The 11,118-nt window shown below is 50.9% G+C and overlaps 1 long non-coding RNA gene across 1 annotated transcript in view; it reads right to left on the bottom strand.

The window, feature by feature from the left end:
- Positions 1 to 10,233: 10,233 nt before the first annotated feature.
- The window catches only part of LOC147684225 (uncharacterized), a 262,916-nt gene continuing 262,031 nt past the window's right edge, over positions 10,234 to 11,118 (bottom strand). Inside the window, exon 5 of the long non-coding RNA XR_015300986.1 lies at positions 10,234 to 10,354. This is a non-coding gene — a long non-coding RNA (uncharacterized LOC147684225). The remainder of the gene's footprint in view (positions 10,355 to 11,118) is intronic.

The raw sequence follows: 11,118 nt of genomic DNA, 5'->3' as shown, positions 1-11,118 counted from the left end.
TTGATGCTCACCCATTGGCTGTACTTCTGGGTGTTAGCGGGTAGGGGGACCCGCGGGACCATGTCTTTCCCCCCTAAGCAGGCTAGAGCCATGGCGGCTGGCTCCCACTCTTGATGCTCTTGTTCGTACTCTTCCTGCTCCTCGGAGATCTGTTCTTCCCCTAGGGCTGCAGCGGCCACTTGGCGGGGTCTTGGGCTCTGGTACTGCGGGCAGTTTGGGTCGTTCGCATAGTGGCCGACTCGTTGACATCGGTGACACGTGACATTGGCTCTGTACCCCGGTCGCGCTGGGGTGCTGCCCCGGTTGGCCGGGGGGGTGGTGTTGGTAGTGGGGGCGACCGGGGCGTTGTCTCTTCCTCGCCCTTGGCCCCCTCCTCCTCCTCTGGGTCGGTGCTGACCATTGTTGTTCCGGTTCTGTTCGTAGGACCCATTCCGGCCCACTCTGGTGATCTCCCACCGGTCAGCTTCGGCTGCGAGCTGCCGGGGATCCGTTAACTTGCTGTCGAGGAGGTGCTGGCGGAGTTCAATGAAGCAATTGTTCGACAGATGCTCCCATACCATCAGATTAAATAGTTGCTCGTAGGTCGTGACGTTGCTTCCTCGGATCCAGCCCTCGAAGGCTCGGCTAAAGTATGTTACATAGTCCACCCAAGTTGTACCCGGGATGCGGGTGCAGTCTCGGAACCTCTGACGGTACATCTCGGGTGTGAGACCATAGCGGGTGAGGAGTGCCGCTTTCATATGGTCGTAGGAGGTCATCTGGTGGTCCGGAAGCTGTAGCAGGGTGTCGCGGCCCTCATTGAGGAATCTTCCCCAGAGACCGGCTCCCCAGTCGCTTCTATCGATCCGGTGTGCAGTCATAGCGATTTCATAGGCTTTAAACCATTGCTGGATGTCGTCCTCTCTGAAATATTCTCGGACAACATCTTTGGGGATGTGTACCTTTTTGTCTGTGGTCCCTGAGGTGGGGGGTCGCTCGGGCACCCCTGCTTCTTTGTTCTGCTTGCGTAGGTTGATCTCGGCTAGGTTCCGTTCGTGTTCGTACGCTAGTTTCTTTTCCTCGAGCTCCCTTTGTCTCTGTTTCTCCTCTCTTTCTTCTCGGAGACGCAGGTGCTCTAAATTGATTTTTTGTTCGGCCAACTTAAGTTCAACGTCCATTTTAAGTCGGGCCATTTCTAGTTCGTGTAGTCGGGTTCTTTCTCTTTCCTGGATCTCGTCTTGCGAGAGACCCGTTCTTTGCCCTTCAGGGGCCGTGGTCGTTTTTTCTACGGTGCTTTGATCAGGGGTTCCGGCAGCCCCGGTCTCTGCCCAAGATTCTAGGGCATGCTTAAAATCGTCCTTGGTACTCAGTCCGGTGGTAGCGATACCCAGTTCGATGCAGAATTGTTTTAGTTCACGATGGTTGTACTCCTCCAATTTCTCCATTTGGAATTTCTCGGTTGATCCGCTCTCTTTCGTGGTCATTGTGACTTCGTCGTGGGGTGAGCTACTCTCTGTACGTTTATGCGGTGATTCGGATCGCGCCGCTGGCCACCAATGTTAGACGGACCGGGAGGGTCGGCCGAGGTTACGGGGAGAGGTCTCCAGGGAGAGCCGTCTCCAACGACTGTACAGATAAGTAACTTCCCCCCCACAGACGGACACCACACAAGGTTGAAGGTTAACGAGACTTTATATGCAATTCTTAGGTTACGATGATGGATACAAGGAGGTCTGGACTCAGGGGTCCCCTCGGTTCTAGTCTCTGGTTTAGGAAAGGGGTAGCGGGACAGTCTTTGTTACCAACGAGTGAAAAATAGCTCTCAATCCTCGAGCTCGGCGTTCTAGATGATCGGGCCGCGGCGGAGCCAGGCAGGTCCCGAGATGGACGAAGGAAAACGACGGTCCGCGGCGGAGCCTGCAGGTCCCGGTGAAGATGACGGTTACAACGGTCCGCGGCCACGCCAGCAGGTCCCGACGACGATGAAGGTGATGAGGATTACGACGGCTGTGGCAGCGCCAACAGGCAGGACGATGGTGCACAAGACAGAGCTACGGCAGCGCCAGTAGTCCGTCCAGGATGAGTTCCTCTTTACGTCTCTCGACTCCAAGATACAACTGCCTTCCTGCTCTGGAGCTGCCCCAGTTATAGGGCTGGCGTGCTTTGATGTCCGGACCCTCGCACTTGGAGGTCGGGAGGTCCGGGATGAGGGAGTCCAGACACCCAGCAGGGGGGTGGAGCCAGCGCCCGGGGAGGCGATGGGCGAGCGGCACTTGGTGGGGGAGAGCCATCGACACCTCTTTCTCCCATTAACCTGCCAAGTAGTCCGCTCACCTCCTGGGTGGATGGTGGTGCCGGGATGTCTGAGGCCTGGCCAGGCCCAGGGTTGAGGTCGATCGGGGGCCAGGCGGCCTCGTGGTGGAGTGTCCAAGATGGCGCCCCAGACTGGGCGCGTGGGCCGGCAGTGGATCGGGCCCACGAGGTCGACATGCTCGAGGGCAGGGGTCCCTGAGGGGACGGAGGACGTGCAATGGTGGTGTGTGGTACTTGCGGGACTGGACTCAGGCCTGGTTGGGCCGGGGGAGAGCGGCCCTTCATGTGGCCTGTCCAACAGTGGACGATTGCAGTCGTGGCTGGCATGAATCGCGGGTGGGCAGCTGGGGGGAGGGGCGGGGGTTGCATGAGGGGGGGTGTTCATTTTAAATATAAACACAAAAGTTAACTTACCTTCGCTGGCCAGGTCCAGTCCCGCATCGTCCTGGTCGTCTCTGCTCCACACAGAAAGCAGGCAGCCTCCCTCCCCTAAGCCAGTCACAACGCTGCCATTGCAGCGTTGTGATTGGCTGAAACGCTGACCACATAGGCGTCTATGGGGAGGCCACTTTCTCCATGTAGGCTGCATGCAGCCTACGTGGATATAAGGGAGAGTGTGTATGACTGGTCAGGAACGCCCACCCACCCACCCGCCCCCCAACCAACCCCTTCTGCTTTCTTGCAGTGCGTGAAGTAGAAACATAAAATGTTCTTTATAGCACCATTTTATGTTTCTGCTTCTCACACTGCGAGAAAGCAGTGGGGCAACGCTCCTCCGCCCACATGGAGGTGCCGCCCCTGGGTTACTATTGGAATATGCAGGCACGTATGGCTGGCTAGGAAAATCAGCATTCTGTGTGAATCGAACACAATGACACCGCTGATTTATTGTACACAAGTAAGACATAAACATTTATGGATCAGCCAAACACTGTAAGGGTTTCCATGGGAAGACATGTCCAGTCTTGGCTGATTCACAGGGGTGTTTCCAGCCATGGGCATAGGTTTGCAGCTGAAAATACTTGATTCAAGCCATCCAAGAATTCACAAAGAGCTTATTGGGGGGAGTAAATGTCTCCAGTATTGTAGCTTTCTCTGCCATGAGCGCAGAGAGATCCACAGCGTGATATGCCACTCAAGGGATGAGGAGTGAATACTCCAGGGTGTAGCTTGGATTGTAAGTTTGGCACTGGTCACAAATGTACATTCATGGACCCTCCCACGCTTCCATTCAACCCCGTTCAAACCTGTAAGTAGTTCCTGCACAGAAAACCCAAAGTGTGTATTTACACAGAGGGCTGTGTCCATTCTGCACTAAGTAGAAATCCTCACAGTGGGAATAGGGACCAACAGGACATACAACAACACCGTACAATGCCACAGTACTGTGCCTGGAAACATGCGCCGGGCACAGCGGTCCAAGGACTGAACTGGAAAGGTTGATGAGCGGGAAAACAACGAAAAAGTATATTCACATGGAGATGCAAGTCTCTGCCCATACTTTTACGTTTCTATGTTGCAGCAAAAGGAATGCGATACAGCGGGCTGGTGTCATAAAAGAAATAAACCCTGTCCGTGGTGCAACGTGAGTAGCGCCTCGGTGGCCCGGGTAAGAGTCCAGGGGCTGGTGCACCTAGACCGTGGGTACTCACAAACATTTGCACAAGGGCCACAAAGTACGGTCTGTGGTGTGACCGAGGGTCGCGCTGATGCCAGCATGGTGGTAGTAGGGGGTCTGGTTAGGTCACTGATAGTGTAAGGAGGTCTAAAAAATTTTTACATTGATGAGCAATATTTTATTTGCAGGTTAATAAATGCATGCCCGTTTAATTAAAAAAAAAATGCTGAATATTAACACTCAGCAACGAAACCTCAGCTAGCGCTGCTGTTCACCAGGGGGGCCACATGTAAAAGTTAAGAGGGCCGCAAATGGCCATGGGCCGTACTTTGAGAATCACTGACCTAGTCTTTGCTCTGACATAAACATTGGCACATCACCCTCTTGCAGATTTTGCTTCAGTCCATATTATTGGTAGAATTTTCAACATATTACTATCAATGTAGAGCAAATCAGTTTTGCACTAGTTTGCCACTTACATTCTATGAAGCGGAGCAAACTGATTTTGTCTTAAACCTGGTCCTGTCTTATTTGAAAAAACATTGGTCCTATTTGTTGTTAGGTAAACACTAGAGCAATAGTGCATGCTTATTTTGTTAACATTCCTTGCACCAGTGTAAATCTATAAATAACATTGACACAGGAAGTCAATATGCCCTTCAGTAGTGGTGCAGAGGTCACCATCTTTTGTTTGAAGTAAATATGTGGAATGGAATGTGCTAGGATGCCTTCGGGTCGCCATATGCTTTATAAATCCCACAGCATAATGTAATTGTGCAATTCTAAGATGAAAATACCCACTCAATGCACACAATCTTTTATCTCCTCCCTCATAATCAGCGGAGGGCAGGGAAGAGCAGAAGCAGCCCCCCTAGTTGAAGAAAAAGGTTTCCTTCTCTCCCCCTGCCCCCCACCCACAAGCCTGTAGCACTTACCACTTGCTAAAAGCAGATGGTAAGTGGCCGGACATTTGGGCCTGCTATTAGGCCTGGGCGTAGTTCGCTGAGTTTTGCTAGGTGGAATTTCGCGAAGTTACAAAAAAACTCTGCAACGTTCAGCAAGTGGAGGATTGCTGTCTGAACTGCAGTTTGTGCTGGTATTCCTGCAGCTCGTGTAGAAATTCTACCCGAGCGGCAGCTGGCACTCGTGAACTTACCGCGCGTGGTCGCGAACTAAGTTCGCGAGTGGGGAAAAACTCCACTGCACATCGCAAAGCAGAGTTTTCTGCACTCCGCGAGCTCAGCGGAGTGCAGAAAACTACGCGAACGGAGCGAAGTTCACTGCCAGGCCTACCTGTTACCCAAAAAGGGGGGAAACATATAGAATTGGATCCAGTATTACCGGGTTCGCCTGATATTCCCCATTCTGAGGGGAAGCTTTTTCTAAATCCCTGTTAACTCGTGGGGCAATACAGCCGGAACAATTACTTGCAGTCCCAGTATCTCCCTGCGAAGATAACGAGGAACGAGGCCCTATATCAATAAATACCATTTCATACACACACCTACCAAGGCGCCTTTCAATACCTCACTACAAAAGAAGTCTTCAGCAGAGTGAACAAAATCAAATGTATTAAAAACATTCAAGGAAGAAACAAAAGAGCTCTTGGAGGGATGGATCCGGCTGGTAGCAGAGCCGTTGTATGCACTGTCCTCTCTGCATATGTTGGGACAGTGTCACTGCCCCTCCCTGCTGGTGTTTCTTCTGATCTGTCCTCTGGTTTCTTCCAGTGACTTCAACAGTCCGCTGACCCACCGAAGGGCCGGTGCCACCCGTCAGGTGACATGGGCACACCTGTTCGGATGGAAAAGTTCCCCTGCATGGCAAGCTCTGAAGGTTTCTTTACTTGGCATGCATGACAATCCTGCGAGTGCACGGATGTCTCCGTGATATGAAGTGAGACCCAGAGAGGGGCCCTGTGGACATCATGTGCGCCCTTCTTTGATCTGAGCCGCGGCTAGCATCAGCTCGCTGAGCTGCTGAGGACTGGCAGTGCTGGTGGCAACAGATTCCAGTTTCAGTGCAGGGTGTTTTACATCTCTGATGCCAGGGAAAGTGGCCCAGGGCCACACCTGTGTTTTTTAAATTGGGTTTCCAGCCCCTCGAACCCCGGTCCTTCGCTCCATCCATGTAGGACTCTAATGCCACCTTGGTATAGTAATAATAATAATAATCCACATTTGTGAAGCTCGAACAATCACCCATAAGGGTCTCTAGGCGCTGGGGGCCCTCGGTAAGATTAAGCAAGCTATTGCCCAGAGTCACACGGTGCTAGACTAACCTGCCGCGGTGCCGGCATCGAGCCCTGATCCCCAGATTCCGGAGTCAGTCGCCCTGGCCACGGCGCCACACCTCTGTGTATGAAGGCTGTGTGCAGAGTCTGATACATGTGTCTGCGGCTACTCAGGAATCCTTTTAATTTCCTGAACCAAAGTGGAACATAAGAAGGTGTTAACTTCAGGGAGAACCCAGCAGCAGTGTGACTAGATGGGCTTCTCCATCTGAAACCGAAGTTCAACTGGTACTGCCGTCTAGAACCCTGCGGCCCTCATCGGCCTAAAATGTGAGTTCCCTGGGGAGGCAGAAGTTTCGTTCATGGCACAGCCAAAAGATAGGACTCCCCCCCCCCCCCCCCCCCGCCCCCCTCTCCACTTGAAGAAAGGTAGAGGCCTTCCCCCTTTCAGGAATGCCTTGAAGACATGGCTTTTTCATCAAACGCTCCTCCTGACATTTCCAGCTTGGATCTCTGGTCACTATTTTATTCCTGTTTCCTCTTCTTCCATTCCATGCAGCGCCTTGATGCCTCCGGGCAGTAGTGCGCTATATAAAAAATAATTGTAATTTAATCAGAGAACATTCCAGAGGCCCCTGGGAATGGACCAGACTCGAGGGTGTGGAGAGAAGTAAACAGGTCCTTTTGAAGTGTAGGGGTATTCTGCTGCCCTTTCCTGCTCCACTGTTCCCTAGAAGGACCCCCCCCCCGGGTTAGCAGGCAGTCAAGTGATGCAGCCGCCCCCTCCTTTGTTCTTGATGACTGGGGACTCCCAGCTCCAACCCACCTTAGAAAGGTTCTGGCTGGACCAGTCTGGGAGGGACAAGCAAAAGAGAAAAACTGCTGAAACTGGTCCTGAGCTGGGCCTGTATGCAGTGTTCGTGTTAAGAAACTACCAACCAGTGTGCAAGATTTCTCTACCAGAATCTTGGGGTCCCACGCCAAATGTGTGCCAGGGTTGGGGGTCAGTGACAACCAAATCCCCTTCACCATTTCCAGAAACCGGAACCTGGACATTCTGGAAGTCTGCCAGGAGAGCTGCTGGGGCCTGCTAGTAACCAAAGGGCTGAATGACTGCTGAGGAGGGGTGCGGGAGGTTCCCTTGTACAAATAAGATGCTGTCCTCATAAGGAGGACGATGAGGGTGAGGCAGGGGACCAGGAAGCAGCCCGCTGTAATGAGCTCTCCGGGAGACATTGTTCACCACGCATCCATTTCAACGTGGTACTATTACAACGTGGTTTTCACTAAGCAAGTCGTTACACCAACTTGCACTGGAGGGCGCTGTTGACTAAGGAATAGTGTAAATGACTGTTTCCAACACCTTCCCTTCTGTATGTAGACTGGAGTTGGAATAGTAATTCACACTATTCTAAATCCAGCGCCCCTCCAGCGCAAGTCGATGTAACTACTTGCGTTGTGAAAACCGCGAATCTAACAGACCGCACTGAAATGGCCTTCGATGTATCATCATACATCCGCTCTCCGGGAGACATCGTTCACCACGCATCCATTTCAACGTGGTACTATTACAACGTGGTTTTCACTAAGCAAGTCGTTACACCAACTTGCACTGGAGGACGCTGTTGACTAAGGAATAGTGTAAATGACTGTTTCTAACACCTTCCCTACTGTATGTAGACTGGAGTTGGAATAGTAATTCACACTATTCTAAATCCAGCGCACGTCGATGTAACTACTTGCGTTGTGAAAACCGCGATCTAACAGACCGCGCGGAAATGACCTTCGATGTATCCTCATACTTCCTGATCTCCATTGTCCAATGGATTGCTGAAAACAGGCATTCGTCTCACCGGCCCCCCGAGCTACTGCAGAGGGCAGGTCAGTGTGAGGGTCAGTGTGAGGGTCAGTGTGAGGGCTGCAGGAGGCCTGCCACAGGCTCAGAGGGATGTGTACATTGAGACTCCAACAGGTTCTGAGACGTTGGAAAATAATACCAGGCTATACCTTATGCATATATTTATGACAGACTATATCAGCATATGCAATGGTTATCAGAACATTAGCCCTGGCGAAGAGACCTAAATAAGAAATACATTCCTGAGATTGTTGAAGATTCGTCTCACAAACCTTATATCGCATTAACCGAGAGCGAGGGTGAATGTAACGACTCTGTACTTTCCCCTATAACTGTAATTTCATGTATATAGCACTTACTACCCCTTACAAGGCGTTGAAGCACTTTACTCGGACAGCACGCTGCTCCAGAACTCAAGGTTAGTAGCTAGTCCAGAGTTCTTGGTTATTGTGAGTAGCCCTGTGCGCTGAAGTATGGTGAGTGGTCAAGATAAGGCTGCAGACCTCTGCTGTGCAGGGTGAAGGGCGCCCTGTAGGTGAGGCTCCGCCTTTCATCCTCCTTGATCACACTTTCAGTTTGGCTGTGTGTTGACCGGGTGTAGCTAAACCTTCCGCCTCTTTGTGCCCCTGCTGTGAGAGGCATCATTACACCAAGGGTGCTTCTGGAGAGGAGAACCATTCCAAGCTCGTTCTGCAGCATATACCTTATAGAAACGTTTACCACAATAAATACATATCTTTATTCTAAATATGTGACTGAGAGGTGAAGGCAAACCTCCTGATGAGCTCTAGAAATGCAATACATCTGAGTTAATGCGGGACCTCCAAAGAATGTTTTCATGTTCCTGAGACTTTCTGGAACAAGAACCTGAAGTATTTCTGCAACGCTTTGTGAGAACAAGTTTCATTTCAAAAACTGCCGCAGGCGTTACTTTGTGGCTTTTCCCCACACTCTGATCAACTTGTTGTTTTAATGGTAAAAAAAAACTAAACTGCAAATGATGTATTCAAATGAAATGTTTAGCATTTTTTCAAACAAATGTACACACTATACTGCTGACTAAATAGGTGTCTAACTTCAGCATGTTGCTCAGCCCGCCCATTCACAGCATCCTTCGTCCAGGGACAGTGTTAATGTATCCTTCACAGTATCCCACCAGAGCAGCCTTCTGACTTATGCCATTATCACTGTACTTTGTGGTAAGTACAAAGGGCAGAGGTCATACGTCTGTAGCCCTGAATCATAGGAGCGTACAGACCACATCACCTTAACTTTCAGGGCCTGCACTGTCTCTGATTCACCACATGCCTTATGGTACTCCCTAATAACCCCGGGCGGAGATCTCTGCTCCACCCCCGGAGTGTGCGAAGATTTGCCATCTCCGCGTTCCACGGAGAACAGAGAGAAGGCAAATCTCTGCCGCAGAGTGGAGTTGGCTAGCCCCGCCTCCACCCCCATTATAACAAGTAATTAAACTTTTTTTTAAAAAAAATTAAAACCACTTTCCTGTACTGCGGTGTCCCAGGGCTTCCCTCCTCCTCTTCTTCGAAATCTCGCTAATCCATGTGAAAACTGCGCGCGCACGCATGCGCATTTCTTGAGAAGAAGAGGATGAGGGTAGCCCGGGGATGCCGCAGTACAGATTTAAATTTATTTTTTATTAATGTTTAATTACTTGCTATAATAGGGGGGGGGGGGGTGGAGGCGGGTAGCGTAGAGTTCCACAGAGTTTGTTTGCAACTCCGTGGACCTCCGCATAGCCCCCCTATGCACACTACGCCCGGGGTTACTTCCTATGAGGTACGGCCTGATCCATATTGACCGAGAGGTCTTCACTCTTCAGACCTCTAAGATAGGGTCAGTTTTTATTGTCTGCAGCTGGTCGTCCTGATTCAGGGCTGCTTGATGCCTCTAGAGAGCTGCTACCTGTCAAGATTGCAACCATGCGTGCTTACTTGAAAGCTCGTAGTGCTTGGTTCGCGGGGCGTTATAGACCACTTTCCTAGTACCCTCCCTTACTGCCTGTGATTTTGCAAATTGCCACAAGTGATTGCCCTTGGGGGCCAAGGAAGAGGGCCTGGTGATTGGATGTCGTTGACGCCCTCACACTAATACCAACCTTAAACAAAAAGGGGGAAATACTGTGAGCTCTCTGCATTCAATAGTGTTGTGATCAGTCCCACGACCCTGTGGTACTATCCCGAGGTCAATAATAAGTCGTCCTGCTCCTACCTGTGATCAACTGCTTAAGTCTGGACGTCCTTTCGTTGGTCGTGGCGTAACAGAGTGTGTGGCTGTGGTTCGTCGTGTGGTTGGAGGAGGCGTGGTTTCGAGGACCCAAGGATTGATTACTCTGCAAAGTAAGCACATAGAACCATTATGCTGTATTCCACCCATTTAAGGACCCCTCCCCACCGGTGGTGTTCGGCGGGTACTTGCAGGTACAGAATTCGCCCTCGCATGCAGGCACGCTGTTAGTGGGTCATGCCCAATCCTGCTAGTACAGGTCTGCATTCACACACCAGGTTACTCTTTCCTCCTTGACTGGCGTTCATACCCATAAACCTGAACTCTGCAAACTCTACAACCTTCAGAGCCACGACTGCAGCCGCGCTTGCTCTCAAGGCGCTAGAGGTCCCGGCCAGGTAGTCGACGATCTCCAAGTTTGGAAGGATGTGTCTGGCCAGGGGAGTGGAGGCCACAGTCTGCACTATGCAGTGGGTCAGAAGGCCCTAAATGATCAAAGAGTTAGACTTAGTTTAAAAAATCCTAAATATCTGGTTGGTCTATGATAAGCAACTAGGCTTCACCATGGGGCAAAATAGTTCCTAGTTTCCTAGTATCACACAGTCCTCCTGGCCACCAGCAGACGTTTGAAGCCAGTGCCAAGAGTCAGAAACTGTTCAAGTGGGTTGTGTCGACAACAGCACATAATACAACAAGCTACTCCTTGAAGCATAATCACCAGAGCAGGGTGTGTGGGACTCTCACTAATCAAGGTACAACTTGGCTGCAACAAAACTATTTTGCTGCCCGTATCATAAAATACTAGGACCCTGATTTATAAAAGGATGGCTCTGCCCTTGCACCATGCAGGGAGTCGCAAGGGCAACGCAA

The sequence above is a fragment of the Lissotriton vulgaris genome, chromosome 11 (genome assembly GCF_964263255.1).
Source record: "Lissotriton vulgaris chromosome 11, aLisVul1.2, whole genome shotgun sequence".
In the NCBI taxonomy this organism is placed as follows: domain Eukaryota; kingdom Metazoa; phylum Chordata; class Amphibia; order Caudata; family Salamandridae; genus Lissotriton; species Lissotriton vulgaris.
This window is presented reverse-complemented; position numbering and strand designations above follow the sequence as displayed.